Source organism: Heloderma suspectum, chromosome 1, assembly GCF_057233095.1.
Source record: "Heloderma suspectum isolate Gila_16-S chromosome 1, 16-S_ref, whole genome shotgun sequence".
In the NCBI taxonomy this organism is placed as follows: Eukaryota; Metazoa; Chordata; class Lepidosauria; order Squamata; family Helodermatidae; genus Heloderma; species Heloderma suspectum.
The window spans coordinates 51,440,465-51,457,081 of record NC_139458.1 but is presented as its reverse complement, the minus strand read 5'-3'; positions in this window follow the sequence as shown (position 1 = coordinate 51,457,081).

The following is a 16,617-nucleotide window of genomic DNA, read 5'->3' as shown; positions in this document are numbered from 1 at the left end:
AGCCCTGCGGTACCCCACTCGTTACCTCTCCCCAGTTTGAGAAGGTCCCATTGATAAGCACTCTTTGAGTCCAATTCTGTAGCCAACTGTGGATCCACCGGATCGTTGTTTCATCTAGCCCACTTTGAGCTAGTTTGCTCATCAGGATATCATGAGGCACTTTGTCGAAAGCTTTGCTGAAGTCGAGGTATGTGATGTCTACAGCATTCCCACGGTCTACAAGGGAGGTTACTTGATCAAAAAATGAGATCAGATTTGTCTGGCATGACTTGTTTTTGACAAATCCATGTTGGCTTCGAGTAATCACGGCATTGTTGTCAAGGTGCTTCCAGATGGATTGCTTTATCATCTGCTCCAGAATTTTCCCAGGGATTGATGTCAGACTGACTGGTCTGTAGTTCCCAGGTTCCTCCTTTTTACCCTTTTTGAAGATAGGGACAACGTTAGCCCTCCTCCAGTCATCTGGCACTTCCCCTGTCCTCCATGATTTCTCAAAGATAATAGACAGCGGTTCTGAGAGTTCTTCTGCCAGTTCCTTTATGACTCTAGGATGCAGTTCATCTGGCCCTGGAGATTTGAACTCATTCAAAGTAATGAGGTGTTCCTTGACCATATGCCTGTCGATCTCAAGCTGCAATCCTGCCCCTTCAGCCTGTACTTCACCTTTGCCAGGGGGGTCACAGACCTTCTTTTGGGAGAAGACTGAGCCAAAGTAGGAATTGAGCACCTCTGCCTTTTCTTTGTCATCTGTTATCGTTTTGCCATCTTTATTTAATAGCTGAACCACCATTTCTTTCCTCTGCCTTTTACTATGCACGTAGCTGAAGAAAGCCTTTTTGTTGTTTTTAACATCCCTTGCTAACCTCAGCTCATTCTCAGCTTTAGCCTTCCTGATGCCATCCCTGCAATTCTGTGCTATGTGCCTGTACTCTTCCTTTGTTACTTGGCCTTCTTTCCACTTCCTATATGTGTCCTTTTTTGTTTTCAGGTCATCCCTAAGCTTTTTGTGAAGCCACATTGGCTTCTTCTGTTGTCTTCCACCTTTTCTTCTTGTTGGAATTGCTTGTGATTGTGCCTTGAGAATTTCCTTTTTTAAAAGCTCCCACCCATCTTGGACTCCTTTTCTCGCTAGCATCGCTTGCCATGGGACCTTACTGATCATTGTTCTGAGTTTATTAAAATCAGCTTTCCTAAAATCCAGGGTATGCGTTTGACTACACTCGGCTTTTGCTTCCCTTAGAACCAAGAACTCAAGTACAACAAGGTCACTTTCCCCCAGAGTTACTGTAACTGCTACTTCATCCACTAAGTCTTCTCTGTTGGTTAGGATCAAGTCAAGGATAGCCGATCCTGTAGTTCCTTCCTCTACTTTCTGTAGGAGGAAGTTATCTGCCACACAAGTCAGGAATTTCCTGGAGGGGCCATAGAATTTGTCTCCCAACAAATATCGGGGAAATTGAAGTCCCCCATTACTACTACATCATGCTTCCTTAAAACATTGGCTATTTGCTTTTCAAAAGTTTCATCCTTGTCTTCTCTTTGATTGGCTGGCCGGTAGTAGACTCCAACCACCAGGTTCCTTTTATTCTTTGCTCCATTTATTTCAACCCAGATGCTCTCGATGGGGCTACCAAGCTCCTCCTCCTGTATTTCTGTGCAGAGATATGTATTTTTCACATACAGTGCAACCCCACCTCCCTTTCTGTTCCTCCTGTTCTTTTTGAACAAGTTATATCCTTCCATTGCTGTATTCCAGTCATGAGAGTCATCTCACCAAGTCTCAGTTATACCTATCAGGTCATAATTTCCCTCTTGTATTAAGAGTTCAAGTTCGTTCTGTTTCTTTCCCATACTCTGGGCATTAGTATATAGACATCGAAGACCATGTACTTCATAGTCTGGCTTTCTTCCTACATGTGTCTGAAGACTATTATTGGGCGCTATCAGAGCTGTTCTCTCCATTGCAGTGCATGTGCCTATGTCCATCGTTACCCCCAACATTACATCTCCCTTCCCCGTGGGATTCAGTTTAAAGCCCTCCTGATGAAGTTCTTCATGCTGTGGCCAAACACATTCTTCCCATCCTTTGTGAGGTGCAACCCATCCCTAGCCAACAGCCCATCTTCCAGGAAGTATAGCCCGTGGTCCCAGAATCCAAATCTCTCTCGTCGGCACCACCTTCGTAGCCAGTCATTCACCCGGAGTATTTTTCGTTCCCTTTCTATCCCTCTTCTAACTACTGGAAGGATGAATGAGAAAACTATCTGGGCCCTAAAGTTCTTGAGTTTCCTTCCCAAAGCTTCAAAGTCTGACGTGATCTCTTCGTAGCTCCGCTTGGCGGTATCATTTGTTCCCACATGGATGAGAAGAAAGGGATACCTGTCAGTGGGCTTTATGAGTGCAGGCAACCTTTCAGTCACGTCTCTAATCTGTCCACCCGGGAGACAACATACCTGGCGAGTCCATGGGTCTTCGCGACATACTTGGGTCTCGATCCCACGCAGCTAGGAGTCTCCCACTACTACCACTCTTCTCTTCTTCTTCTTGTAGGCCTGGGTTTCATCGCCTCTGTTTGACTGACCTTTAGCCTCTTGCTCACTCTCATGCAGGTTCCCCTGTGATTCTTCTTCTGCAGGTTGTCCTCCAGTCTCATCCGCAAGTACCTGGAATCGGTTCCACAGCTCCACTGCTTCCACTGGTGCAGAGTGGCATCTAGTTCTTCTTCTCCTAACTGTCACCCTTTTCCAAGGAGTATCCTCTATTCCATTTTTCCTCACCTCAGCATTTCCCACTGCCTCATCTTGCTGTTGATCTTCAAGCTTCTGGTCTGCCCTTTGCTGCTGTAGTTCCCCCATTCTGTCCAAGAACTCTTCGTGTTCTCTTATTCCCCGGAGGCTCGACAGTCGCCGCTCCAGTCCACTTACTTTTTCCTCCAGCAGCGTGATCAACTTGCACTTGTTGCAGGTGTAGGCCATGTTGTTCTCAGGCAAGAAAACAAACATTGCACACACCTTGCAGGTCACCACCACTGGAGAGTCTTGTCCTTCCATAGCCTCTTTTCCCTTTTTGTGTCTAGCTTTGTGATTGTTCTAGACTAGCCTGTGCCTGCTCCTCTACTCAGTAGAGGTTAAAATCAGAGTCCCACTGGTGTGAAAGTGTGTGTTACAAGACAAATAAATGGAAAAAAGTTAGTTAAAATAAAAAATGAAAAAATGAAAAAAAAATGTTAGGGGCCTCCCCCTTGACCTCCCCTGCCGAACTCCCCTGGCCAACTCCTGTTTGCTCCCCCTGTTTGCTCGCTCTGTTCGCTCGCTCTCTGGGAGCTTGCCTGCTTCTGTAGTCCCTGGACCAGCTGGAGCAGCTTGCTCTGCTCTGCTCTGCTCTGCTCAGCTGGGAGGCGGGAAACAGGCTGAAGCTTCCCGCCCAGTCAGCTGCTGGGAGTACTCAGGCCACACCCCTCCAATTCAGTTGGAGCTCTCAGAAGCACCTGGTGAGTTCACAGCCAATCAGAAGGATAAAGGGCAGCCCCCTGGGCTTCCTGCAACCCACTTACCTCTTAGCCTCTGTCTCCTTTGTCTCCTTTGTCTCTTCAACCACTGCAACTCCCCTGGCCAACTCCTGTTTGCTCCCCCTGTTCGCTCGCTCTGTTCGCTCGCTCTCTGGGAGCTTGCCTGCTTCTGTAGTCCCTGGACCAGCTGGAACAGCTTGCTCTGCTCTGCTCTGCTCAGCTGGGAGGCAGGAAACAATCCCTTTGTCCAGTCTACTTTTTTCCTCATAGCCAAGACTGGAAAAAAAAAAACATGACATCCACAACAAATTCCATCAGGACACAAGAAGTGTGCTGTGTTTCAGCAGTGGCTCATGTCTCAAAGCTGGGAACATTTTTCCATAGGTTGTTAAACACTGACTTATTACTGTCTTATGGAAGATGATTATTTTGTATATATATGCACGTGTTCATATACCTTACAGACATTCTAACACATTTGTTACCAAGAGATTTTTCTAAAAGGTCATGTAAAAATTCATGAGCAATTATTACCACATGAAAGACCTTGACAATAAATGCCTGCTGAGTATCGCATATATTCCCTGAAATACCTTCTGGGACTCTTGATGAAGTACTGCAGTTCCATCTCTGCCCACAATGGAGAGGTTTATATTCATAGCAAAACTGAGCTCTGAAAGCATATAGAGATATAGAACAAAGAATGCACCATGCACCAAATAATTAGAACAAACCAAAAACCAACTGGGATACGTTAGGGAGGAAATCACCAAGATATTTGACATTCCCAAAGGAATATATATATATTCATTCATAATATATCCAATCATGGATGTGTACAAAAGCATACAAAGCTCTCAAGTGTATATAATGCCATTCCCTGCTATGTTACTATCTTGACTGTTGAGGCTGCTATCCTGTACCCAATAGGGCTGACTTCTGAATAGACATGTGTAGAATTGCACTGAAAGGCTCCAATCTTATGCACACTTATCTGAGAGTAAGCCTAATTGAACACAGTGGTTCTTATGTCCAAGTAAACATGCATAAGATTGCAGTACTCGTCATGTAGCTGTAAAGAGAAAATTGGACTCTCACTCCCACCAGGAGGGTGTCTCCACAACAATGGAAGGAGAAGTGAATGGTGGCTTACCCGGATTTTTCAAGGAACCAGCTTTGGTCCACACAGGGCTCCATGAACGAGTGCACTTCACCATTCTAAGTTGCTTCACAGGAACATACTTGGGGGATCGGAGTGAGTGTCATCAGACTGGCAGGGGCCGCTCAACCAATAAGAGCGGCTCCTCCTTACCCCCCGTCCAGGTTCTACCGCTCTTTCTCCTTCCCTTGAAGCTCCCGTAATGTGAAGGAGCAAAGCTTCACATTAATTACTTCCTTACAGCAGCAAAACAAACAGTAAAGAAACGCAGCATCGATATTTAGGTAACAAGCCTCATTGGCCACAATGGGAGTTACTTCTGAGTACCTGTTTCTCCAACCTATGCCTGATTCCACCAATTTTTAAAAATTTCGGTCAATAGCAAGCATTTCCCCCTATCTCACTATCATGCATTTTCCTACACCCCCATCTCACTATCTCACTATTGTGCAATAGTGAGATAGTGGGTGTAGGTACTGCTGACAAAACCGCTATTTCACTTTAAAGCTTTACTTTAAAAAAAAAGTTAGAGGCTACCCTGAGCACACCTGTACTTTGTGGGGATGACCACCAGAGTTTAGTGGTGGGCAAAGTGAAGTAAATGCCATGAGGTAACTCAAAACTCTGATAGCCAGCCATGAAATGGTGGAAACATCAGGGAAACACGGGCAGGGAAAACACTGGGGAGACACCCCTTGACCGGGTCAGTGAGGTCACGGCCAGGTGAAAGACACACCCCTGGGCAAGGAAATCATGTCAGAGTAAATGCGGAGGGTGGTGCACATGACAACAGAAGCACAGACAAGCCGAATTAAGGAAAGCAATCAGACTAAAAGTAGTCTCAGAAGAACCATTTTTTCGGAGCAAAACTCCAGGGTGGCTGTGAGATGGCCACGACATCATGTGCCCCAAACAACCTCTGAATGCAGCAATCTCGCAGTAGAGTGCTCGTGGAGACACCCCCCCAAGATGCAAACAAGCATACAGATCTCTATATTCTTCCTACAACATCAGTCTTGACTGATGTTTAATATCAGATGCATCTTGCATACATTTTCATTATTCTGTTTCATCAGTCTTCAGGGGATGTTCATGAATTATTCATTCAAAACTTTATCTTCAGCTCAATATACCATAATATTGTCATTTCCTGAATTCTCTCCCACCTCCATCCCAACTTTCTCTCTGTGAAAATATACAAATAAAAAATTGTGTAGGGGGTTCCAGACAAGGATTTTATCATGCCATCACCCTGCCTGATTCATGGAATTTTATGGGGTGTCCAGACAATGATGTCTTTCACCTGTAACACTCCCATGTTTTCCCACCCTTTATTCTGTGTTTTTCCCTACTCCAGAAAATCTGCTAAGGGTGAAAAGACAGAATAGCTGTACAATGAGCTAAGACCCTGTCTGGAAGCACCCTAAGATATTTTTTCCCCCATCTGTGCAGCATTTTGTCCATAAAGAAAAGCACTTTTGAAAAGAACAGTCTCAAAGAAGCCCTGATAAACATGTAAGTGAAGAAATAAACAAATAAATGGGCCCCATGCTGAGATAGGCATTCCATCCTTCAGGAATATGTGTGGGTTTTCCTGCTTCATGGGGAAGCTCTGCTTCTCACCACCTTCACTCCTTTACCTACACATACCAGGGCTGGCCCTACCATGAAGCAGCTACCTCAGGTGGCAGATGGTGGGCAGGCTTAGTCCACTAAGATCTCTAAGACGAGATCTTAGTGGACACAGCTGTGTGTGCCCTGTGGTCTGACCTGTACCCCCTAACGTAGCCTGCTGCCCTCAGGTGGAGCAAGGAATGCTGTCCCATTGCCAATGTTGAAGTAAGATTCAACTGCCAGTCTAGCTGACTTGTGTATGTGGGTGTTAGATAAAAAGAAAAGACGCCATAAGTAGCTAGTGACTCAGTCACACAGGCATGCCACATGACCAATGAGTCAGCTTAAGCCGAGAGCATGCGCAGAGAGAGAGAGCTGATGAAAAATACTGAGCCGTTATGAGTGGCTATAAAAGGGTTGGGCGTGCCACGCTCTGGGTCCAGACTGCTCTGTACCCGTTTTGCAAAACAATCAATAAAACTTTATTGGTTCCACTGTCACCTGCCTGGCCTCTCATTTGACCAGAAGCAAGAACTTTTTCTAACAATTTGGTGCCGTGACTCGGATTGCGCCTTCTGGGGCGCGTCCTCGTGCGTCGAGCCGAGGGGCCGCGGTGGGGAAGTGGCCACAGGTGGTTAACTTATACTGCCTTCCCCTCCCGGCGGCGGGGAGACGCTCGGGGACCAACGCCATTGTAAGGGAGACTGAGAACACCCTTTTAAGGCACCGGCAGTGGATCCATGAGGCAGCTGGACGCAGCTGCGGGTGAAGTACTGAGACTTCAGGGTAAGTGACAACTTACATTTGGGGAATTCGCGGGACAGTGGTGTGTGTGTCGAGATTTGTGTGAGACGCCTCAGGGCAAAGCAAGTGAGGAGCCCCGATCTGCATTTCCCTACCCCGGCGATGGGCTGGGTCAGAGGAGGGCGAAGCATACGAATTGTTGACTGAGACCACTGCTGTCATGGGCGGATCCCACTCTAGACCTGAAGAAAAGTCTCAGACACCCCTGGGATGTTGTTTGTGCAATTGGAATAAATTTAAGCAAGATTATGGAACAAAAATGACGAAGGACAGTCTCGTCCTTCTTTGTATCCAGGAGTGGCCAGTATTGGAACCACGGTGGCCGCCCGAGGAGTCCTTTGACCCAAAAATTGTATCCGCTGTGCATGTGATAGTCACCCAAAGGGGAAGTTGGGACCAGTTCCCCTACATTGACCCTTGGGCAACGAATGTGCCCTTAAGGAAAACCAGCGACTTGGGTGGTAAAATGTATGTCCTTGATCCTCCCCGTAATGACCACTAGACATGTCAAAAAACAAAAGCCGCCGGCCACCTTACCCACAGTGCCAGAGGACCCATTACTTCCCCCACCCTATGGAACGGCCGTGTCTGGCACCACGCAGCCCCACCTGGTTGGCCCTCCCTCCCCCTCAGCGGAAAACTTGCTCAGTGAGGAGGTAGGAGATCGTGATCTTGTGATGGAGGACCGCCATCGCCTCCAACAGCATGTAGAGATACTTGAGAGAGCCCTAAAGATGATGGGGGGGGGGAGTGGGACCCGTCCTACAAAAGGCGGATAGCCCAGAGAGTAGAGGGGAAAAGAGGAAGGTTCCATTTATAATCTGCAGAAAGATCCGCAACCACCAACCAAGCTGACGCTCCCCATAAGAGAGGTCCCGGATCCCACAGCTCAACATCCCCAAGGGACTATGTTCGTATATGTCCCTTTTACAACATCTGACTTGTACAATTGGAAGCAATTCAACCCCCCTTTTGATGAGGATCCCAGACTGCTCCTATCTTTAATGGAAAACGTGAGACTCACTCACAACCCCACTTGGGACAATACCCAAATGTTATTGAATACTTGCTTTCTTAGCCAGAAGCCCACTATTCTTGCTGGGGCGCGTGCTAAGCTTAGGGAGGAACGCCCCCAAGTGGCTGAAGATTAAATAGTAACGGTGCTGCCCCTAGGGCGGCCCGACTGGGGAGTAACCACCGCTGCCCAAAGGCAACGGCATGCCGAGTATTTTCAGCTCATTTTAGCGGGCATGAGACAAGCTGCGCAAAAGGCCCCCAATTTACAAAAAGTTTTAACATTAAAACAAGACAAAAACTAGTCGCCCGCAGCCTTCCTGCAGAGGTTGAGGGAAGCCTTTGGGAAATATACAGACATCGACCTGAGTGACCCCAATAATTTGAGAATTCTCACGACTCAGTTTGTGGGTAATAGTTGCCAAGACATTAGGAAGAAATTGCAAAAAGTCGAAGGGGGGCTGGCAGCAGACCTGGGAGTGTTAATGGAAGTGGCCCAAAAGGTATACGAGTGATGCGAAGAAGAAGAAGAAGAAGAAGAAGAAGAAGAAGAAGAAGAAGAAGAAGAGGAGAAAGTGCGCGAAAAACAGCAGGCAAAGCTTATTGCAGCTGTGTTTAAAGGGGAGGAAGAAAAGAAAGAGGAAGGAAGAAGAGAGAAAGGAAAGAGAAAGGGGCCTCCCCTTGGGAAGGACCAGTGTGCCTTCAGTAAGAAAACTGGACATTGGAAACGTGAATGTGAAGCGTTAAAATGAAAAGAGAGGGAGGACGCCGAGGGAGGAGCATAGGGAGTCCTCCATGTTAGGGAGGACTAGGACGGACCGGGGTCCAGCCCCCTCCTGGCCATAACAGAGGCTAGGAGGGACCCCATGGTCAAAATTAAGGTTGGGGCTGTCCTTACAATGCCCTCATAGATACGGGGGCCGTCCTGTCCGTCCTTCCCCTTACTCAACCACCAGGAGGAACAGGAGGGACTACCACCATAATGGGCGTTGAATGGAGAGCCACCCGGGTGCCCTTGTCCCGGCCACTCCTCACTAAGGTTGGAAACACCCATTTAGAGCATGTGTTTATCTGTACCCCCTCTTGTCCGGTGGCATTATTAGGGAGGGACCTATTGGCTAAACTCCAACTCGAAATTGCATTTACCCCAGATGGAAAAATGGAGGTGCGGCCCCCAAACAGCAAAGTAGTAATTATCAGATGGCACTCTTAAACGCTATGCCGGAGCCCCATGCAGAGGAGAGGGAAGAATGGAAACAGATAGAAAACTGAGTTAATCCCCTGGTTTGGGCTGGAAAGGGGGGGGGCGGCCCGCACCAAGACAGCCACACCTTACAGAGTACCCCTTAAACCAGGAGCCAGGCCAGTTCATGTGAAGCAATACCCCCTCTCGCGACAGGGAAAGATGGGACTACAGCCAGTAATATCAAGGCTGCAAAAAGAGGGACGCCTAATCGAGATAATGTCCCCTTACAACACCCCCATCCTTGCGGTACCCAAAAGGGAAGGAAAAGGATATCAACTGGTGCAAGCCCTCCGCCTCATTAACCAGCAGATAGAAGCCCCCTATCCTGTGGTGCCAAACCCACACACTCTCTTGACAAAAATTCCAAAAAGCCATGAGTGGTTTACCGTCATAGACCTGAAAGATGCTTTCTTCAGTATTCCACTACACCCAGACTCGAGGCCATTATTTACCTTTCAGTGGGAGGACCCAAAAGACGAGGCGAATGTTCAATTAACATGGACAGTGATTCCCCAGGGACTTAACCTATCGCCTGTCATCTTTGGCCAACAGCTTCAGAAGGATTTAGGGCCATGGGTCCACCAACACCCTGAGATAAATTTCTTGCAATATTGTGATGACCTCCTGATTTCGTCCCATACCAAGGACGAATGTTTAGAATGGTCGATCTCCCTCCTAAATCATCTGGCCGAAGGGGGCTACAAGGTATCCAGAGAAAAAGTGCGGCTAGTTCAGCAAGTCATGAAGTTTTTTGGATACCAACTAATGAAGGGGACACGAAGTTTGAGCCAAGACAGGGTCAAGGTCATCTGCACTTGTCCCGCCCCCACCTCTCCTCGTGAACTACGGGCCTACCTGGGACTTACTGGGTTCTGTCAATTATGGATTGCAGAGTATGGAGAAATAGCACGACCACTATATGAAGCGCTGCAAAAAGACAGACTAAAGGAATGGAGATGGACCAAAGAAATGAGTAAGGCTTTTCTCAGTGTCAAAGCTGCCCTTGTATCTCCACCCGCTCTGGCTATACCAAACCCCAACCGACCCTTTAGGCTCTATGTACACGAAAATAAGGGAATAGCTTCAGGGGTTCTCTGCCAGAAGAAAGGGCCAGCCTGGAGGCCTGTGGGATACTATTCCAAGGTCCTAGACGTTGTGGCAAAGGGCTGGCCAAGCTGCCTTAGAGCTGTGGCTGCCATGGCCTTGATCAACACAGAGGCAGAGAAAATGATGATGGGAGGACCCACTGAAATTTGGGTCCCCCACGGTGGGCCGCCGATCCTGGGATCCGGAGGAGGAAGCAAATTCCTCAACCCTACCAGGCACTCTAGATATGAGATAAGCCTGCTCCTGAATGAGAGCCTTACTTTCAAGGCTTGTTCCAGCTTTAACATCGCCGCACTATTGCCAATACTCCAGGGTCCAGATAAGCCCAGACCACCCGATCATGATTGCCTCGAGATACTGGACTTAGATACAAAAGGCCGACCTGACCTAGAGGATGAGCCAATCGAAGCGGCCGAGGATTTGTTTGTTGACGGGTCCAGTTACATGCTAAATGGAAAACGGTACACAGGGGCGGCAGTCGTCACTCAAGACAAGAGCATACATGAAGAATGGCTACCACCACATTTTTCCGCCCAATCCGCCGAGTTGGTGGCCTTGACAAGAGCGCTTCAAGCTGGAAAAGGAAAGCGAATTAATATCTACACTGATAGCAAAAACGCCTTTGCCATCGTGCACGCCCATGGACAGTTATGGAAGGAAAGAGGCTTCCTCACGGCTAATGGGTCCCTGGTGGCCAACGGGGGCCTAATAGTAGATCTCCTTGATGCACTTCAACTTCCCCTACAAGTAGCCGTCGTCCACATCCCAGCCCACGGAAAAGAGAAGGAGGACAAATGGAGGAGAGGAAATCAAAAAGCAGACGAGGCGGCGAAGAGAGCAGCCCGAGAGGGAGCTCAAGGGGTATTTCTAGTCCTACCGGGGCAGGAGAACCCACCTACATATTCCTCCTCTGAGCTGCAAATGGCGCGAGAACACGGAGTATATCCCTGAGCCGATGGGTGGATCCAGATGACAGATGAGAGGTTACTTCTACCACAGACCCTGTAGAAGGCCGTCTTAGAACAGGTGCATCACTCCCTCGGACATCCAGGAGCCTCAGCCATGATTGAGTACTGTAAAAGACTGTTTGTTTCCCCAGGTCTGACAGTCTGCACCCATCGGCTAGCATCAACTTGTGAAATCTGCCAGAAAACCAACCCTAAAAAACCGCCTCCTCCGCCCAAAGGGGGGAGGCCTTGGGCATATTATCCCTTCCAAAGGGTCCAGATTGTTTTTGCTGAAATGCCACCTTGCAGGGGTTACAGATATCTTCTCGTCATTGTGTGTCAAATGACAGGGTGGATAGAGGCATTTCCATGTAAAAATTGCCAGGTGAAAACTGTAGTCTCCAAATTATTGCAGGAGGTAATACCACAGTTTTCTTTGCCCGAGACTATCGAGTCAGATCAGGGTTCGCACTTCACTTCCACCGTTACCCAAGGACTGGCCCAAGCCCTAGGGATAGATTGGCATCTCCATTGCCCCTGGAGACCCCAAGTGAGTGGCCAAGTTGAAAGGGCCAACCGTAGCCTCAAAGAGACTTTAACTAAGCTCCAGAGAGAAGTTAAGCTCACGTGGGTCGAAGCCCTGCCCATCGCCCTGACAAAAGTTGGAAGAATGCCCAGAAAGGGCATAAAACTTTCTCCCTTTGAATTAATGTTTGGGTTTCCCCCCTGGGTGCATTGCGGGAGAAGGGAAGAGGTTAAATGGGAACTGGGGGATCAGATGCTGAGGGGGCAATTAACTACTCTGCAGTCTGTTCTCTCGCAGCTACGAGCCTATTCTGTGCCGTTCCAGAGGCTACCGTTCGATGCACCAATCCACCAATTTCAACCAGGGGATGAGGTGCTGCTGAAAAAGTGGAATAAAGAAGTTCTAAAGGAGGGGTGGGAGGGGCCTTACTTAGTGGGACATACTAGTCACTCATGTGTAAAACTTGTAGGATCTAGTAAGTGGACCCACTGCAGTTGGATAAAACCTTTCTGGAGGCCCCTGTCTCCTCCTGTTACCCAGAAAGAACAGGGGGACATGGGCAGAAACAACAGCCCTCTGCTCCCTGGCACTCACCCGGAAGCTGCCAGGGACACAGGTGAAGAGACCACCCAGGAGCCACAATCGCCTGTTATTTACAAATTCCAACACTTGGGGAAGGCCAAGGTCCGACTCAGCCGAACCTGAGATTCATGGGGGGATTGCATATTGACAATCAAGGTGTTTGTGTAATAGGGGCAGACGGCCAAATAAAGGTACATTATGTCAGCCAAACCCAACACCCCGAAAGGGGCTGGCAAAGGTATAGAGGCAGGAAATCCTATGCCCTGACAAGCGATTGGGTCAGGTCACTGATAGGACATTTTGCTCTCATTCAGTGGGAGGTTAAAATAGAATCCGGCCTCCCAACCCCACTTTAGATAAGGGAAGCAGTCGGATCGCAAAGACCAAGCTGTGAGACATGAGTAAAAGACTTAAAGGGGGGAGTGTTAGATAAAAAGAAAAGACACCATAAGTAGCTAGCGACTCGGTCACGCAGGCATGCCACGTGACCAATGAGTCAGCTTAAGCCGAGAGCATGCGCAGAGAGAGAGAGCTGATGGGAAAATACTGAGCCGTTATGAGTGGCTATAAAAGGGTTGGGCGTGCCACGCTCTGGGTCCAGACTGCTCTGTACCCGTTTTGCAAAACGATCAATAAAACTTTATTGGCTCCACTGTCGCCTGCCTGGCCTCTCATTTGACCAGAAGCAAGAACTTTTTCTAACAGGGTGAGGTGTACCATTTTGTCCTTTGCATCAGGCAGCAAACTCTTTTGGGCCAGCCCTGATATATACACTGGCTCTGACTCCAGCATAGATTTTTCATTATTGATTGATTGATTGATTGATTTGATTTTTCGCTTTCCACCCAAACTTTGGGCAGGCATTTTGGTGTTTTTAAACTCTTTTTGGTGTTTTGTTTTGTTTTGTTTTGTTTTTAGCAGCCTGCCTTGTTTATTCATTTAAACTTTTATTTGACACTTTTTAAAAAATGTGTTTATTCTAAAGCATTGCTGTGGTGGGGGTTGGCTTTGCAACGCCCACAAGGTCCAGCCAAACAGCACTGTACTGCCAAATGAAGAGGGGGTGCCATGATTGCCATAAGGTCCAACCAGTGAGCACTCAGCACAGCCTGGAAACAACCTGGTTTCTCCTGAGTTTGATTCAGTTTGGAAATTTGTACCTCTATCCAAAATGGGGTGACTGCAGATACACAATGAGCTCACCAGTCAAGGTAAATATGTCTGTCTTGACCCTTGTCGTCCACACAGGTCAACACTGACAGCAACTGCTTTCAAATATGTTATTCTGTAACTTATAAAAGGCTCTTCCTCTGCCTCCCCCGGCGCACTGCAGGTAAAGTTCAGTTGGAGAACCGAACTGAAAGCAAGCACAGAAGAAAGCAGGAATGGTAGATGAGAGGAGAGAACCAGGCCTGCTCTAGGGTTGAAGGGGCCTACAGTTAAGTGCCCTCTGGTGCACCCCTTCCTATGTGGGTGAGTCCTGGTGGGATTACCTCATGTGGCAGCAACAGCACTCTGGCCAACACCAGGCGTGGCCATTTTAATTTCCCACAATTGTCTCTAGTGTAGTGCCATTCCAGGGCATTGAGGGAAACTTTCATGGTGGCCCCCAATCCCAGCTGCCCAATGCAGATCAGAGCACTGGAAAAAGATTTTGGAAGCGGAGCTCAAGGTAGGCGTCAGCGGTGGGACCTGTCAGGGAGCCTAGCTGGTGCCCGAGGATGTCGCAGGCTGATGGTAGCCCGAAAGAGAGCTGTCGCTCACATGAGAATTTCTTCCCACCAGAAAGGGTCTGTGTGCACCTGGCTGAAATCTAGCAACAGAACTTTCAGGTGGCATAATCATAAATATTCCATAGCTGATGGAAAGTTGGATTAATTTGTTCTGAGACGGGGATGATTTCTACATAAATAGTTTGCTCTTAAGATATTTCAAAATGTTCACCGAAATCTTATCGGCTAGGTGTGAGAGAAGAAAAGGTCATTTCTGTTTAAATGAGATAAAACCGGAGAGCTTTTGCTGGTTCACACATACCCCTGATCATGTGGTTTGGGTGTGTGGCAAGCCACTCCTGGCTGATTCACTTCCAAAAGCTAAAACAAACCAAAAAACTGTTGCAGTCATGTCAACCAGCTCTCAGTACAAATTGCTAAACAAATACAGAGCTTGCTGCTGAGTTCTCAAAGCCCATTCCCAGTACATCCAACCAAGACATTTTGCTAGCTGAAGTAGAGCTCCTAATGCCCGCGCACAGACACCAATTTCCTAGGGCAAACGCTTTTAAAACTCTCACTGCACCATTCAGACATCAATTCCTGCCTTCTCCTAAATTGCATAGCCTGAAGTGCTTCACCTCGCTGCATAGTAAGGCCAGCTGTGAAGCACAAGTTATAGTTGTGCACAAGAGGAACATTTTCAGATTTGTAGAGTAAACCCCAAATCTTCTTAAATATTTGCTCTGGCATTATCTGTCTATGATACTGGCATAATGCCTCTGCAATGCCAGCACTGGGCAGTATCCTGTACTGCCACCGCACTCCCGCCCATTCCGTTGCACCAGCGGGACTCACCGTTAGCAAGGGAACATAGAATAGTAGGGTTGGAAGGAGCCTACAAGACCATCGAGTCCAACCCTCTGCTCAATGCAGGAATCCAAGTCAGAGCATCCCCGACAGATGGCTGTCCAGCCTCATCTTGAATGCCTCCAGTGTGGGAGACCCACCACCTCCCTAGGTAATTGGTTCCATTGTCTTATTGCTCTAAGAGTCAGGAAGTTTTTCCTGATGTTCAGCCGGAATCTAGCTTCCTGTAACTTGAGCCCATTATTCCGTGTCCTGGATCTTCTCAAACTGGGGAGAGGTAACGAGCGGGGTACCACAGGGCTCAGTCCTGGGCCCAGTGCTCTTCAACATTTTTATTAATGACTTGGAGGAGGAGGTGCAGGGAATGCTGATCAAATTTGGAGATGACACAAAATTGGGTGGGACTGCTAATACCTTGGAAGACAGAAACAACATTCAAAGTGATCGGGATAGACTGGAGCACTGGGCAGAAAACAACAGAATAAAATTTAATAGGGATAAATGCCAAGTTCTGCACCTAGGAAAAAGAAACCAAATGCACGGTTACAAGATGGGGGATACGTGGCTCAACAACACTACAAGTGAGAAGGATCTTAGAATTGTAGATCACAAGCTGAATATGAGCCAACAATGTGATGTGGCTGCAAAAAAGGCAAATGCTCTTTTGGGCTGCATTAATAGAAGCATCGCTTCCAAATCCCGGGAAGTACTAGTTCCCTTCTACTCAGCACTGGTTAGGCCTCGTCTGGAGTACTGTGTCCAGTTCTGGGCACTGCACTTTAAGAAGGATGCAGACAAGCTGGAGAGGGTTCAGTGGAGGGCAACAAAGATGATCAGGGGACTGGAAACAAAGCCCTATGAAGAGCGACAGAAAGAACTGGGCATGTTTAGCCTTGAGAAGAGAAAACTGGGGGGAGATAGGATAGCGCTCTTTAAGTACTTGAAAGGTTGTCACAGAGAGGAAGGCCAGGATCTCTTCTTGATCATCCCAGAATGCAGGACAAGGAATAATGGGCTCAAGTTACAGGAAGCCAGATTCCGGCTGAATATCGGGAAAACCTTCCTGACTGTTAGAGCAATATGACAATGGAACCAGTTACCTAGGGAGGTGGTGGGCTCTCCCACACTGGAGGCATTCAAGATGAGGCTGGACAGCCATCTGTCGGGGATGCTCTGACATGGATTCCTGCACTAAGCAGGGGGTTGGATGTGATGGTCTTGTAGGCTCCTTCCAACCCTACAGTTCTATAATTCTAAGTTTGGAGACAGCACTTTGTAAAGAAACCCCCGAAACAGGCGGAAACACTCATTTCTGGATCAGGGCAGGTTGGTGGAACTCACAGAAGGTAGCTCAGCTGACCTAACCTGTTGCAGAAATTAGCATTTCTGCTTATTTCCAGTTCCTTTAGGATTGGCACATGGGCAGCATAGGTTGCTGCCCAGTATATGCTATTTTCTGATGATGTGTTGCACAGCAAGCCTTTTGCATCAGCTTCTGGTCTTTAAAAATAGTCTGCAAAACACAACG